This window comes from Mytilus californianus, unplaced genomic scaffold (assembly GCF_021869535.1).
Source record: "Mytilus californianus isolate M0D057914Y unplaced genomic scaffold, xbMytCali1.0.p SCAF_5, whole genome shotgun sequence".
NCBI lineage: Eukaryota > Metazoa > Mollusca > Bivalvia > Mytilida > Mytilidae > Mytilus > Mytilus californianus.
The window spans coordinates 58,449,854-58,466,257 of NW_026262701.1; the positions used below are offsets into that span (position 1 = coordinate 58,449,854).

Below are 16,404 nucleotides of genomic sequence, written 5' to 3' on the forward strand. Positions count from 1 at the left end.
TAATATAGCTTCTTCTAAATCATTCTATATGATACGACAGAATGAACAAACTTTTTAATACGTTTTTTCTTACAGTAATGTACTTCACACAAAAAAAAAGTTAACATTTAGGTCCTTAATGTTTTCTCACTGTTTACCTTAAGTTTCCTGTCTGCTCCATCATGACAGAAGCCTAGATATTGTTTCACATTTTAGCTTTCCCATCCTCAGTGCCCTATATTTACCACTAAGATTGAACAAAGGAATAATTTAAACATATGTGCTACAACGATCGTCTTTTTTTTCTAATCTATAGTGTATCTATACTTATATCTATTGTCAAAGAAAAGAAGTTTTCAATATGGCGACATATGTTATTTTCTTAGCTATTTGTCAATTTTACCTTTTATTATTAACATGTAGGATAATTTCATTTCATTTAATAAAAATCTTATAGAATTTTCAATACAATTAATTTCGTTCGAAGAAAACTTGATTATATTCTAATTTTCTTAGAAATGTCATGCTTAAGATGACGCGTAAATTTGACATTTAAATGTAACAGATGACTTCATTGGAAGTGACAATTCAATTACATTAGATTGTGATTGACATTTGAGTCTTGTTATCAACTTGTGTTGAATAACATTTCAAATGTTACTAGGTCCTGCATGATTTGAAAACGATACCGATCTCCCTCTGTATATATTTTTCTATATTTCATTTCTATATCTGAATGATATATTTTTATAAGACTTGAATTGCACGAAACTATTTGTCTAAATGTCAACCAGCATTACAGGATACATTTGATAAAGTTGTTCATTTAAAAATACATGCGTGACTTTTTTTATGTTTTTATAATGATTGATTGTACTTTCATCTGTATTTATGCATACTGTCTTGACTAGTTTTTGAACCTTTTGATTTTTAATGCTCTTCAACTTTGTAATTGATGAGGCCTCGATATAAAAATAAGGAGATGAGGTATGATTGCCAATGAGACAACTATCCACCAAAGTTCAAATAAAGTGGATGTAAGCAATTATAGGCAATCGTACGGCCTTCAACAATGAGAAAAAACCATACCGTACAGTCGGCTATAAAATGCCCCGACATGAAAAATATAAAATAATTCAATTGAGAAAACTAACGGCCTAATATAAAAAAAAAACAATTAACGAAAAACAAATATGACAGACATCAACCAACGACAACCACTGAACTACAGGCTTCTGACTTGTTACAGGCACATAAAGAATGTGGTGGGGTTAAACATGTGTGTGAGCGCTCAACCCTCCCCTAACCTGGGACAGTGGTTTAACAGCACAACATAAGATCAAACTATAAAATATAGTTGAAAAAGGCTAAACTCATCAGATCGATACAAAGCAGAAAAACATCAAACATAAACACAGGCCGGACGTGGCAGGGTATTTATCAATCCCTCATCCCTAACAACAAAAAGGACACTAAGTACAGATCTGAGAGTACTCGCTAGTTCAAAGCCAATAACAACTTATAAAAAAAATCATGTATCTTTGACTAAAATATCAATCACTATACATCCAACATCCAATAGATTTAGTTTAAAGACGTCATTAACAGTCAGAGAAAAACATGACCTTATGCAATGCCAAAATAAAGGATCGACAGATTGCAGTACCGTTAAAGTGCATATGTGTATAACAAAACTATTCGTATGATTTTAATTTACTGATAACAAAATCAATATTTATACCAATAAAACAATATTCAAAGATCTAATTACAGTGTTGAATTGGTAACCTTTTAGAATAAGTTTATTTAAAAGATTGATAAGTTTACCCGGATCGTATATAAATTTCCGGGCTCGGTAAACAACATCACCGTAAAATTTAGGGTGTGCTATTCCGTCTGAAATGAGTTTTTTTATGCGAATGCCACTGGTGAGTCTTGTAAAGATGAAACACGTTTTGTGAATACTTAGATATATGCCTTGTATCTTTGATGAGTGTTTTAACATTCGAATTGAGCTTGAGCTTTCCTTATAAATACAGATCATTCTAAAAATAGCAGATGTAAACAAATATGTCATTATCCTAGCACGCGTTATGCAGTCCTTGTTGATGTGGTTCATAAGTGTTTCTCGTTTCTCGTTTTTTATATAGATTGGACCGTTGGTTTTCCCGTTTGAATGGTTTTACACTAGTAATTTTTTGGGGTCCTTTATAGCTTACTGTTCGGTGTGAGCCAAGGCTCCGTGTTGAAGACCGTACAGTGACCTATAATGGTTTACTTTTATAAATTTTGACTTGGATGGGGAGTTGTCTCATACCACATCTTCTTATATCTACTTATAATACGTACCGGGAAAAAACGCACCATACCGAGAAAAGGGCGGGGATGCATGACTTCATTTATGGTAACACTTGACAACACAATATATGGTGATAGTCCTTTTTTAGCTTCTCATAATAACTTCTTGTAGTACTCTTATGCATATTGTTTTAGTGAATACAATATTTTGTGAAGTTTAATTTTGACAAAGTATAAACAATGTTGTCTCTTAATATATGGATCTGCCTGCATTTCGGAAGAAAAAAATATTATTACAAATAAATATTTTATAGCCTGCAGCTGTTTACGAATTCGACAGCGTTATGTTAAGTACCAAATATGATACATTCGTTTTGCATTAAGCAACTGTCAACATATAAGGCTTACCCCGGCTGGTTTAATTGGATGCCACTTGCTAGCCCTTTTAGAGCCACGATGTTGATCACCTAAAGTTGTTTAAGGGCCAATCCGCCAGAAAACCATGCAATATTCAGAAAATCGTCCAAATCGACAATCACAACTTGACAAATTTTTATACATCATCTTAATCCTTGACATAAAATAAAAGAATTTGACCACTTAATTTTTCCCAGAATCGTATCTATTTTTAGTAACAGCCTCATTTGCATAATTCTGTAAATTCATAATGAAACCAAGGAAAAATTCAACTTTTTTATGCCTTTTAAGAATGACCCAGAAGCATATTAAATGGGATAGTTGAGTTTTAAGAGTAATGTCAGCTGAAACTCATCCATTTTACTATGTTATGATCAATACAAATGAAAATTTAAACGATTTGGCACATTGCCAGGAGCAGGGAGACAAAGGCGGGGTTTTTCATACATGAATTTACGTGGTTTTCATTCGCTTCTATCTTGCAAGACCCATTCCGGATTTGTTTGCAACTTATATCGGTTTTAACTATGGGGTATGTTTTATATCAAAACAAAATATTAAGCTTGGCAAATGACTATTATATGTTAATTTATGCCTTGGAAGAATGGTGATTTTAGTCCCAAATTGACACATTTTGATTTTGATTTTAATTAAATTCTGAACACAATTGGTACTAAAATGGCCCATAAAATCATTCGAATAAGTAAAATCAATTTGTCTGAAAAATGAAATAAGACGTATTTGTACTGCAAGTCCAAAAATCAATAAATTGTCTGAAACCAGGGAGTCCATCTTTTATGCTCTTCCATTGACTTATCTCCCTTGGGTAAGATCTCAAACATGTCAGCTCCCAGTGATGGTTTGACAGACAAATGTTTACAGTGAAGTTTGTGACTTTAATAATCTAGGATGAGCATGTGGGCTATCCCAGCCTTATACATCTACATATTACAAACTGTTTAAGATATCTGAATGCACTAAAGACCAAAATAACATTTCCAAAAAAATAAATTACTGCCAAGAAATTTGACAATCATGACAATAATTTAGTGAATAAACATGATAAATATTGATTGGAAAAATAAGTCCATCAACATGCAGCAAAAAGTGTTTTTAGATTTCAACGAGCAAAACAAAAGTATTCTAAATCATTCTTCGTAAAAAAAAAGTGAGCGAGTGGAACCACCTTGCTCGCACCAAAATTGAGATTGAGACTGAGAGTGTCAAAACTGCTCTGGTGCACCATCAATAAATCAACGACACTCTCTCTACCGTGGTATTGAAACCAGCATTGGTAACCAAACATATTTATACAGATACAGACTACCATTCATCTACATTTAGGAAGTCTGAATAATACTGAAAACTAGGGTGTAGAATTTCCAACAGGACTCCTTATTTTATATAAGACGAGGAGTGGTTTATTTTCCCATGGTTGTTACATCATCTTGTCTTTGAATATGCTCGAAGTACAGGGACTTTTATGGAATTCATTGACATGATAGTCAAGCAAGATGTCAACATCTCGTCCAACCCTCTTCCAGCAAAGCCAAAGCTGACCAAGGATCTTCACCCTTTCAAAACAGGCTGTATACAGGACGAGTTATTCCAGTAGGAACAGGTACAAATCTTACAATCAATTTTCATTTGTTCCATATAGTCAATCTGAAATTAGGGGACCAACAATTGATACATTAGCTAGATTAAAAAAAGGGGGGGGGGGGGGGGGGGGGGGGGGTGGGTGTTGAAGGGGCATGCGAATATTCTTTTACACCTGACCTGTTTCTAAGACATCTTATTTATTTCCTATGGCAAAGTGCAAGCCAATAATATATATCCGTATATACATTGTTCTGTCTTGGGACCATTTGATTAAAAAAGCAAGGGGGAGGGTTAGAATGGTCAAAATATTTATGTCCTTGTCAGCTTAAAACAGAATTTTAATTTTCAAGCTATTAACCAGGGTACAATATATATTTATTTTCTGCTTTAAAAAATCAATTTATAGACCAGAATCATGATAATAATCAAAATCTATTTCAACATATTCAACGTTTAGCAGGTCAGGTTTTTATTCTCTTCCCCTAAGTTATATTTTCAGTTCTTACTGGAAGTTGTTCAGCTCTTTGTCTACTAAAAAACTTTTATCTCGTGGAAAAGCCTCCTACAAATACATGTTTTACATACAACATACTGTACATGTAACACTAGACAACTTTATCCAGTGAAGAATATTTTTTTAATGAACTAATAGGCCATGGAGACTAAAAAAATCAAAAGCATTGCAAACTTTTGTAAAGTTCAATTTTAGGACCCTACATGTACATGTACATGTATGTAGATTACTTATAGAGCCCTTTTTAAAAGAAAAAAACATACATTTAAACTACATGCACAGTGATGCTACACTACCCTACATTTCCTGTCTGATATATTTTATTTCATGTAAAACAAAATTGAAGAATTATTTTATAGTTTAACATTTTTTATTTGTAGGGCTATATATATGCAAGCAATGCTCAATTAAGATGAATTTTTGTAAAAGTGACAATAGCCAGGTCAAACTAAATACATGTATAGAAGAAGATATTGGTAAGTTATTATTAACTTATATATTAATTTAACTGTTTGTATAACATGGTAATCATACAAAGTATATGTAATCACTTATATAATAACATAATTATACAATTACATGTTATACATTTGTACATCAGTTTTATTAAACAGGTCTTTGTGTTAACTTGGTTTACCCATTGAAAAATCACTTCGCTAATTTTAATTTGTAGTACTATATTGGGCGGCTCCTATAGTTTCCATTCAATAACTAACAATGACTAATCAACTGTTCATACATTCCATTTCAATTATTTTATTTATTAATACGTATTACTTTTACTGTTAACTCTGTTTTTTGTGATATCCATTTTACGTGACTCTCTATTTATGTATCCTGTCATACTTTGAACGACAAAATTATTTTATGTCTACCTGTGCGAATTTCAAACGCGCGATTTTACGCCAGTACTTAAAACCTTCCATCCTTTATGGGTTGATTTTACATAGATATATAAAATCGTATAATATAAGCAAAATGAGGATGTTAAATTTGATGCATGCCTTTTTGTGCTTCTTCGTTACATTTGTTTGTTTTTATAGTGATTAAGATGATAACACAATGTTGACTGCTGTACCCCTATTTTTGACAATTTTACCTATTGTGTCTGTTTGTTTTGTTGACGCATCGTTGTCAATATAATGGAATTTGATGCGACTGTCATACAAGTGAGAGGTTTATTATCTAGCTATAAAACCAGGTTCAATCCACCATTTTCTACATAAGAAAATGCCTGTACCAAGTCAGGAATGTGACAGTTGTTATCCATTCGTTTGATGTGTTTGAACTTTTGATTTTGCCATTTGATTGGGGAATTTCCTTTTTGAATTTTCCTCGGAGTTCAGTATTTTTGTGATTTTACTTTTTCAAATATAAAAGGGGGAGATTTTTATTGGTACTTTTGAAGATATTTCACCTGTTTGATTAATTGATTGGTTGTTGGTAATGCTAATGTCCAATGGCAAATAGTTCATGCATGTTTAGGACAAGAACAAATTAAAATAAATACATTATTTGGGTTCTTAATATGCTAAATCTAACAATGTATTTAAATAATTTAAGATGTTGCAATTGGGCCCCATTTTAAATTGGTTCACATTGATTTCAAAATGGTCCAAAATTTTTTTTCTTATTTCTTCACAACTTGAATTCTTGAGGTTCTTTTGATATACAAAATGCAAATGTTTTATATTTAGATTTTTAATTTTGGTCCGGTTTTCAAATTTGTCCACATTTTAAAGTCCAAAGGGTCCAAATTTTAACTTAGTTTAATTTTAACAAAACTTGAACTCTAATTACAATGAATTAGGGTTCTTTGAATGATAAATAGAAATAATCAAATATCCTGAATAAAAATATGTACTTAGATTTATGATTTTGGTCCCAGTTTTCAAGTTGGTTCAAATGGGGTCCATAATTTAACTGTGTTTGATTTCAACAATAATTTTAAAGATGCTGATTCAGCCTGAATCTAACCTGTATTTAGTTTTTGGGCCCTATTATGAAATTGGTTTACATTGAGGTCCAAAGGGTCCAAAATTAAACTAAATTTATAATCTTAATTTGATCTTAGGGTTCTCTGATATGCTGAATCTATTAAACTTTATCTTTATACCATATTTATTCTGTGTTAGAAACCTATTCTTTGTCAAATATGTAATCCCATTACAAATTTAGAGCTGTTATAGCTTGAATGTTCTGTCCAAACTTGCATTTTTTCTTCATCTACCACAAAATTTGTCTTTTTCTGAGATAACTGGTGTTATCTTTTTAAATGAAACTTTAGTCATGTTAGTGAAAAGAAAAGCACAATATGTGGATGATTATCTGATGTCAAACATTTTCAAGATGGCCACCAAGGATGGCACAAATTTCAACTCTGGTTAATTTAATGAAAATTGTTAATTAGGGATAGTCGTTGTAGTTTGACTTGCTAAACAAAGTAAGGTTGTTTTTTCTTCCAAAATGGCAAACATTTTCAAGATGGCCTTATATGAAAATTGACATTAAGGAATTATAGCACTTTTGACATGCCAACAAAACAATGAAATTTTTTTTTTAAAGATGGACACAGAAAATAAAGAGTAAAATTTTCAATTTTGTTGAGTTTGATTTTAAAGAATATTGATATTTAGCTGTACTTTGACACAGAGAACAGATATAAAGATGGCCACCATTTCAAAGATTGTCACTAAAAGCAGTCAAATTATCACCATTGTCTGTTTTCAATGTAAAATTATATTGAGAGGTAATTTGACATGCCAAACCAAATGGAGGCAATTTTTATTGTTGTAAAGATGTTAAGGGCTATTTGGACATGCTTACAAGGAGTGGAAAATAACTATTCTGCAAAATTGATTTGGCTTTAGTTGGGAGAATTTTGTAACTGCATCCACTTACAGTAAAAGTTGTCAATTTTATTTCCTGTCAGTGGTATATATGAAATTAAAAAAAAAATGTGGTATGATTGCCAATGAGAACAAATGACATAGAAGTAAAGTTATAGGTCTTCATACGCCATATGGCCTTCAACAATGAGCAAGACCTATACTGCATATATATTCAGCCATAAAAGGCCCCAAAATAAGAAAATGAAAAAATATGAAAACTAACAGCCTGATTTATGTATGTATGTTTTGTGGTTTTCAGATTTAGACTCGCAGCTAACCTTTCTGTCAGTGTCAACAACAACTGAACTTTCACAGCAGTCAACATCAGATTGGGAGACTGATAATGCTTCTAACAGAAACAATTTCAACCAACCAAACAAGCAACAGAAACTTTCCAACTTTAAAACATCAGTTAAATCTTCCATCGGATGATGTCTCAAAAAATAACAGTTCATCATTTATGGAGATTTTAATGTTATGGTTTTTCTTTTACAAGAAAGTTAATGTACACTTGTTTTATAGTAAAACCTATAGCCGTTCAAGTATAAAAAAACACATTCAACTTTATTGAAATTTGAAGATTCATATGACTTATTTTAATTCTGTTATCTCCGAGGATGTGATGTAGAGCATTATAGGTACAGTAATCTTAACAGCTATCCAATTTCATTCAAAATTCTTTATAAATTTTGCACTGGTATATATAGACTAAGTAATTTGTTTTTCGTCTAGTTATGGGATTTTTTTTTTAGAAGCACTTATGATTTTCATGTTTGTATTGACCACATTGCAGCAACATAGATATAGGTACCTGGCAAATCTTGCCTTGTTAGCATACTAGGCTCAAAGGGTCATAAAAAAATTTCCATCACTAAGTGTCTGTTTAAATCATCTGTTTACAGTTTTCACTTTTAAACCATCATCTTAATAACTTTAGAAGAAGTGTCATACATATATATATGTATACAAAATTTAAAAACTATCAACATGACAAGATCTGAATACCCAAAATTTTTCTGAAAAATTGGACATAACATCTATGAGCTATTGTCCCTGAAATGTGTAAATTTACAAATTTTCACAGTTTTCTGCTACTATCCGACAACTATATCAATATATTATAAGAATAAATTGCAAAAGTGGTCAGAAGAAACTTTTTTTTTACAGTCTGAACTTATTCTGAATTGTTTAACTTCTGATTCAAATTGATTGCGTTTGAAATATGTGTTTTTTATCGTTTTAGGTGCACAATTTGTCAATACGATCTATTTCAGCTCCTGGGAGCCTCTAGATTTATAATGAATGATTTGTATTTATGTATGATTATTTTCTTAATGTATTAAATGAAACATAAATTATTCTTTTCCATTTGTTGTTATACTTATTTATAAGTCCAGATCCTATCATATGTCAGTAGTTACAAATTAGACGGCAAAATTGAGAAAATTTGAATATGCAGGTTACCCCATTTTGTTGTGGCATATACCAGACACCAACATTATTTGCCGAGCTTGATATTTTTTTTGATTGGGTATATATAGTTATACTTTGCAAGTAGATATGTTGTTTTACAATAATAAACGGGTCTTGGAGTATTTTGGATCTGAAAGATGACCAAAATCAGCCATTTTGGACATGTAGCTAAATAAGACATATTGAAACAGTTAGATTATACATACACTTAATAGACAGCATTGTTAATTCTATGCATTCTTACACTTAAAGTGATGTATTACTAGGAACAACTATCAAAAAATTATAAATGTTACCATATTTTTTTATTTAAACCAGCGAAATATGCCAAAAAAGGCTTATTTTGGCTGTTTTCGAGCAATTTCATCTGTTAAAACATGGTGCTCAAAAAATATCCAGATCGGTTCAATATTTTCCCAAAAAAATTTGTGTGGTTATTTACATTACTAAGGTGCACCAATATGCCAAATATGAACTCATTTGGAAAAAGTGACATTCAGACAGTTTTGCATGGTTTTCTGGCAGATTGGCTCTTAAAGTGTTTCATGTTGCTTTAGTTATCTATCTCTGTTATATTATATTTCTCAATATGAAAAAAGAAGATACAGTATGATTGTCAATGCAACAACGATCCATCCACACTTCAGTGTCTGTTCTGTTTTGATCGGTAACGTTCTTGTCTATAATTGTTTGTTGAGAAAACACTGTCATTATATACAGACATGATGCAGGGTTAGGAAACTTACATGTACCGATGGTCAATAGATTTGGTAATGTTTCAGGGTTAGCCAATTGCCATTTCCGGTCTTTAATATAAAATTCCATATCAACATATATTTGTTTATCGAATTTTTATTTGAGTAGCACCATGGCTATTGCCAGTGAAAAGGATACTGCTGACCTTGACCTGTGTTCATGCTTGGTTTTTGGTGAGATCGTGTTTCTAAATATTTACGTTTCCTGTGTATTGTTTGTTATTTTTATTTCGTTTATTAATTCCACTTCTTGTATTTCCATCCCCTCCTGTTACTATTATTTAGAAAATAAATTCACCATTTAATTTCTGTTAAAATTATAATTATCTGCGTGTTAGTAAAGTGAATATATCGGGCTGACACGACCGGAACATAATCCATTCTGGTTATTAAAGAAATTAATATGACCTTTTAGTTATTAGTAGAAACATCCATAACAATTCTATATTCAATGTTTTAAACTTCACAAACCGCCTTGCTTCGGAGGTGATAATTACTTTCGGAATGAAATTATTTCTGCAATTTATCATCAGAAGTTGAATTACAATTTATTTATTGATAGAACAACAAAATAAACAAATTGACATTTCGATACCGAAATACTAAACGAATAACAGGCAAAAAAATGAATTCTTAACATGATAGAAGCACAATGTCATGAAATAATTAAGATTAAGAATGAAAATTGATATCAAAATCACCAGGAATTAATTATTAACAATTTATTTGTTTGCACCTACAATGTAGCAATTTGAAAGATTACAATTTCTCTGAGACCAGTAAAGTCTAAAAGTAGTTCCAAATTATCACTGCATCATTATTATAGACAAGGTTTATTATTGTTACACAGCTTGAATATATGCAGTGTTTAAAGAAGAGAATGGAGAGACATTGCTTCTAAAATTAACTTCATCAAAAAGTACAGTTGACATTGTTACATATATTAAATACTATATTTCTTTTGCACTCCTCACTAATTATATGTAGGTGACTAACTTCGATTGATAATAATCGCTTTAACTTTGTTATGCTTTATTGACATTTTTTCCCACAGTGAATTATAGTTTTAGTGGATGAATGGATTAATTGTTGTTAAATCTACAGTGGCAAATATCACATGCATATCAAAACGATAACATGTTAATGTTAAATGAATATGAACCTGTCTTTGTACAAGACCAACATGTTGAGCTGGATTTGTACGTGCTGCTTCACATGGTAGTCAAAAGGATGACATGTCACTCTACCTGAAAACAGTCTTTGTTTTTACTCCAAAATATCACGTGACTAGCGGAAAAGCAACAGATATCAATATTGCAGCCATTGGTTTGTTTCGGACGGAGATTCAAATTATGCTCTATACGACGAAACCACATTATTAGACACATATATCTTTAGCTTTTCTAGAAATATTGCTATCTCTTATGGCTTTCTTAGTAGATCGTATTGCAGTCAGAAGGGCATCTTACCCCTTATTTAGTCAAAACTGTCTAAAACGTTCGTACGTACATGAAGCGTGATTCTCTCAAATATGAGAGGTCGCGGGTACATATTCGGCCGGGTATAAAAACCGCTTGTGAAATTGGCCATGGTATTGTCTGCTTCTCCGCTAAACAAGTTGCATTTAAAAGTATGAGCATGATGAGCAAATAATGGATGATCGGAAGTTAGAATACTGAATCAGATTACTGTATGACTATGGGTTTTTTTTTCGTGGAGACATTGTATTTTCCCATTGGGAATCCTATTTAATTTCAATTGGGAATTGTATTTAAAAACATAAATAAAGACACATAAATAAGGAGATGTATGTTAAATGTTACAAATTAATAAACTGTGGACTAGTACACTGTGAGCTAACACGTTTCTTGCATAAAGCATAGTATTACGTATTAACATTGAATACATGTTATTGTTTTAAATATGCATGTGATAATTGCCGCTGGACCTAAATGTGCAATTAAACAATGAACAAGTTTTCTGCAAGTTGTGATATCACAATGAGCATTAAAGTTGCCAAGACGAATTGCCAAATTTGATTTGTATGTTTTTATGAGTAAATTATGTGTAACTTTTTTCAGTTTTTTTACTTGAATTTGAATAATTACATAAATTATATAAATGTACATATATTTTATTTGACGACGCGATAGTTGCGGGTTTACCACAGTTGTAGCAAGATATATTCTTCCTTAATAAATATCAGTATTTCCTTTTGATATGTAATTATGAACGTAGAGATTTTCATTTTCGATTTTTGCTATCTTTTCTCGGGCTTATGTTTCCTTCAGCTAATGCTTATCAATTCATTTAGCATTGCGCTTTAGACTTTATTGTTTGGATGTATAATTTACAGATCGTTGACATGACAGTTAAGCTAATTTCTAACATGAAATCCAATTATGCGTGTCTAATAACTGTCTACGATGATATACTATATATATAGTAACGATTTGTCCAAATAACTGCTGTTGTCAGATTGTACCGGAACTATTTATTGGTAAACACTTTATTTTCGTTCTTTAACGTCGTCATTATTGATTAAATTGATTTGCTAACAGAAAACAAGACTATTAATATGACAAAATGGCCATGAATATCCAAGTTCAAAGAAATCCGAAGGATAATATAGAAAAAACACTCAAAAAGCAAAATAAATATTTAATTCTTTTCCTATTTTAGTTGGGGGTGGATGACGTTAATTAAAATAAGCTGAATCGTGCGCCATTCTGTTGTCTCTTCCGTTATGTGTGCATACCTTGACATTTTATTTAACAATAATCTACTATGAACGTCCAGTTATAAATTGTTACAGTGGAAAATATTCTTGTTAAAGTATGCTGGTTAAACATGACTTGATTTGATAGTTTGAATTTCTTTGATGAATTCCTTTGTCAATCTGTTTAAATGGAAGCCATACGGCGTGTGTAACTAGTTGAGCAGGAACTGCTAACCTTTATCCTTCCCACCCCGAATTTTTGTGATTGTTTGTGCTGCTGCTAGATCGTATTTTGTGCAATGTTCTTTGTACATTTTGTATCTTACTTGTTCGATCATGGTGTTTTCTTTGACGTATGTCCATCTTGCTATCATCTCCTTATGTTTTCCTTTTTATATATAGATATATAGATAACTATTGCAAGAAATCAAATACTGTCCAAGCGAAATTATGAACCTCGGGCGACTGACCGTTTGAAGTTTTTGATAGCTCCCCCTCCCTTCATATGAATATGTTTGGTATGAAATGTAATGCAGTGAAAGCTTCTTAATTTTCTGTATTTTGTCTTTTTGTTCGTCTTTTTTAATATATCTTTTATTTAATATTGTGTGGTCAATAAAGTTTCATCAATTTCATTGACATTAAACCCTTGACAATTTGTTGTTTATGCCCTTGAGATATCGCATTTTTCAGGGTCCGGTCCCGTTTTACACACACAAGTCACGAGATTATGTCATAAAGTTAATCATATTTGCATGTCATATCAATTTATGGGTATTCGGCTTTGAGAAAGGTCATGTGATACGACCTTTTCAACCTCCTCCACAATGAAGCATTCATGCACTATCCCGGAACTCACTCATTGTTGTATTCCCTCCTCACAGGGACTAAACTACCTGAATAAGACATATTAGACAAAAAAATAACCACAACAAAAAACAACATTCCTTAATAGAAACTAAATGGTGAAAAAAATACTTTATCAATTTCGTGCGTCCGATCACCAGGTTACATGTAGATGTCCAAGTCTAAAACGATGCGCAACAACAAAGTTGTATGTACGTAGAAAGTCACTGAAGAACCATATATCTACCTAAAAATATAACCCTTTTTAACAATATTTTAGTTAAGAACAGGTGAATTGCAGGTAAATATCAAGATGCCAGTCCTTATGAGGACCCCCTAATCCCTAATGTTGTATTAGCCTAATTATCAAATGTTGGAGAAATGTGATCACACCTCACCAGGAGTCGGTTTCACAAAAAAAACTTACGACTAAGATTGATCGTAAGTATACTGAATTTGTTCATGGCTTAGGGAGCTACCATTTTATTTTTATGGGGTGGGCTAGGATGAAATTTGAAAAAATAGGCAGGACAGGAGTTTTGAGTAAAAAAAAAAGGCAGGATGAGACACTTTGCCAAAAAAAAAAAGGCAGGATGACAATTTATGTAAAAAAAAGTCAGGATATACTAAAAAAAAAAAGGCAGGACCGAATAGAGTGAAAAATAAAAAGGCAGGACAGAATTTTTCATCCTAGCCCCCCCCCCTAAAAATCAAATGGTAGCTCCCTTACGACCAATCTTAGTCGTAAGGATTTTTGTGAAACCCGACTCCAGGAACGCTCCAACCCAAATGTTTATGTATAAGACGCATGCATAGCTGTATGACCGAAAGTGACATCAAAAATATGTAAATTCATCAACTTTGTTTCGAGGGAGCTGAAACCTTACATTTGTAGTTACGTAATCATTTCTGAATTTAACAACGGAGAAATTATTACTATTTGCGATCAACCACGTTATTTAGATAACATTGCAAGTCATCACTTACAGTGCGTGTTTAAGGTTAATGAACCCTTCTGTAGTCTGTGAATTACGAAATTTTCAAAGTGCTACAATATCAAAACAGTAAAAATATGAAACATAAGTGAAGTGCCATTTTGTACATATACCACAGTGAAAGAGAGGCGAAAAGTTGTTCGACGCTATACAAATGTTTCATTACATTTAATAGAACATGGGGATTTGGTGGGGAAATAACCCACAGACTTTATAACAGAATTTTTTGTTATAAATCTTAACACATATCTTGCTCACTTGTTTGTCCATGATGTGCAACCATTTATTGTCTACAGAACAATCTTCACAATTATCCTTAAACTGTTTCACCGGAATATACTGGATATATCGGTGTTCAATTCAACCTTTTGGAACAAAACTAAGTCATCATTTCATATCAGATTATAACTCTTTTCTTGGTTTTTTTTCACCATTTAGAATGGTACCAAGAATAAATTGTCAGCTCCTGACTGTCTTATCACTGTGAAGCCCAATCGTCTGCTGTAATCCTTTTGAAATTAACTACTGAATTGTCATTTCCTTCCTATGTCAAATATTTAATGTTACGCATGGCTCTATTATTTTTTGGCGTAATATTTTTTTTTCAATCGATTGTTCTTTTACGTATAACAAATCGGTTAAACTATAATATGATTAAGGGCATACGAAACAGTTGCAGGAGAGGTAACGATCGACGTTGCTTTCGTAAGATGTTATTTTTCGCAACGTCGAACTGTGACACATTGGGAAACGTCCATCTTTCGACTGATTTTAATCATACTAGAAAAAACCCGCGCGAGCGCGGCTTGAAGACTAGTTGAAATGTTTATGGTGATACACAGCTTTGGTTCGTGTTTCTTAAACTGTTTTTATGCACTAATGCATTATGTTGAGTTTTTATTTGTTTGTCAGTTCTTCTTCCATAGGAGTTTGAATGTCCAATTAGTAGCTTTTTTCTCGGTGTTACAAAGGTGCTTCTAGAACGGAGGAAAGAACGGAGGGAGACAACCTAGAACACTGATGATTAAAACATTTCTCAGTGGTGCTAGTTTGTAGTATTTTTTTCGAAAGGTGCGAGTCAAGTTCTGTCTCGGTGTGATACGGGTGCTCCAAGAACGAAGGAAATAACTCGGAGAATAAGGTGACAATCTAGAACTCTCTGATGATTTAAAACATTTCTTCAGTGGTGCGAGTTTGTAGATTTTTTTTTCGAGTGGTGCGAGTTCTGTCTCTGTGTGACACGGGTGCTCCGAGAAAGGAGGAATTTACTAAGAGAAGAAGAAAACAATCTAATGATTAAACACATTTCTTCGAGTTTGTTATATTTCTTTTTTTTTTTTTTTGAGTGGTGCGAGTTTGATAAAGTGATGCAAGTTGTAATAATTAGTGAGAGTGTTTGAGTGGGGCGAGTTGGCCGTGGGCCAAGTTGTCGAGCAGTACGTCGACTGAGCATGCGCGAAAGCGTATAAGACACGGATCGATAACGGTCTCCGAATTTGGATATTTTCTCAAAAATTGTCGTTTTCTGTGGAAAAAAGATTGTTTCAAAGACAAATTTAGGAAGTACAATACACTACATTTATACATCATATCACTATTTCCGACTTTGTATGGTTTCAGAGGAGTTGCGGCTCAGTGAAATCGGTCTTTTCCTTTATAGTAGTATAGAAGCTTGAAAACCAGTACATTGACCCCTCTTTTTTAAAATGACATTTGGTTTGATTATGTATGAAGATTATTTGTACCAATTTTTATGAATAAATCACCGATGATTTTTTTTTAAATGCCAGGTTTTTTTCTAACACCATGAAACTTTGATAAACATGAGTTATTTCTTAAGAATTGTTGCACTTTTGAACATACTTATGAAAAAAATATTTTCCAAATGTGTTTATCTTTTGAAACAAAGAAGTTA

At 32.2% G+C, this 16,404-nt stretch overlaps 1 long non-coding RNA gene across 1 annotated transcript; it reads left to right on the top strand.

The window, feature by feature from the left end:
- The first annotated feature begins 3,778 nt into the window (after positions 1-3,778).
- LOC127702981 (uncharacterized) lies at positions 3,779-8,999 on the top strand. Its single transcript, XR_007982612.1, has 3 exons — positions 3,779-4,315; positions 5,191-5,286; positions 7,961-8,999. It is a non-coding gene; the product is annotated as an uncharacterized LOC127702981 (long non-coding RNA).
- The last annotated feature ends 7,405 nt before the right edge of the window (positions 9,000-16,404 follow it).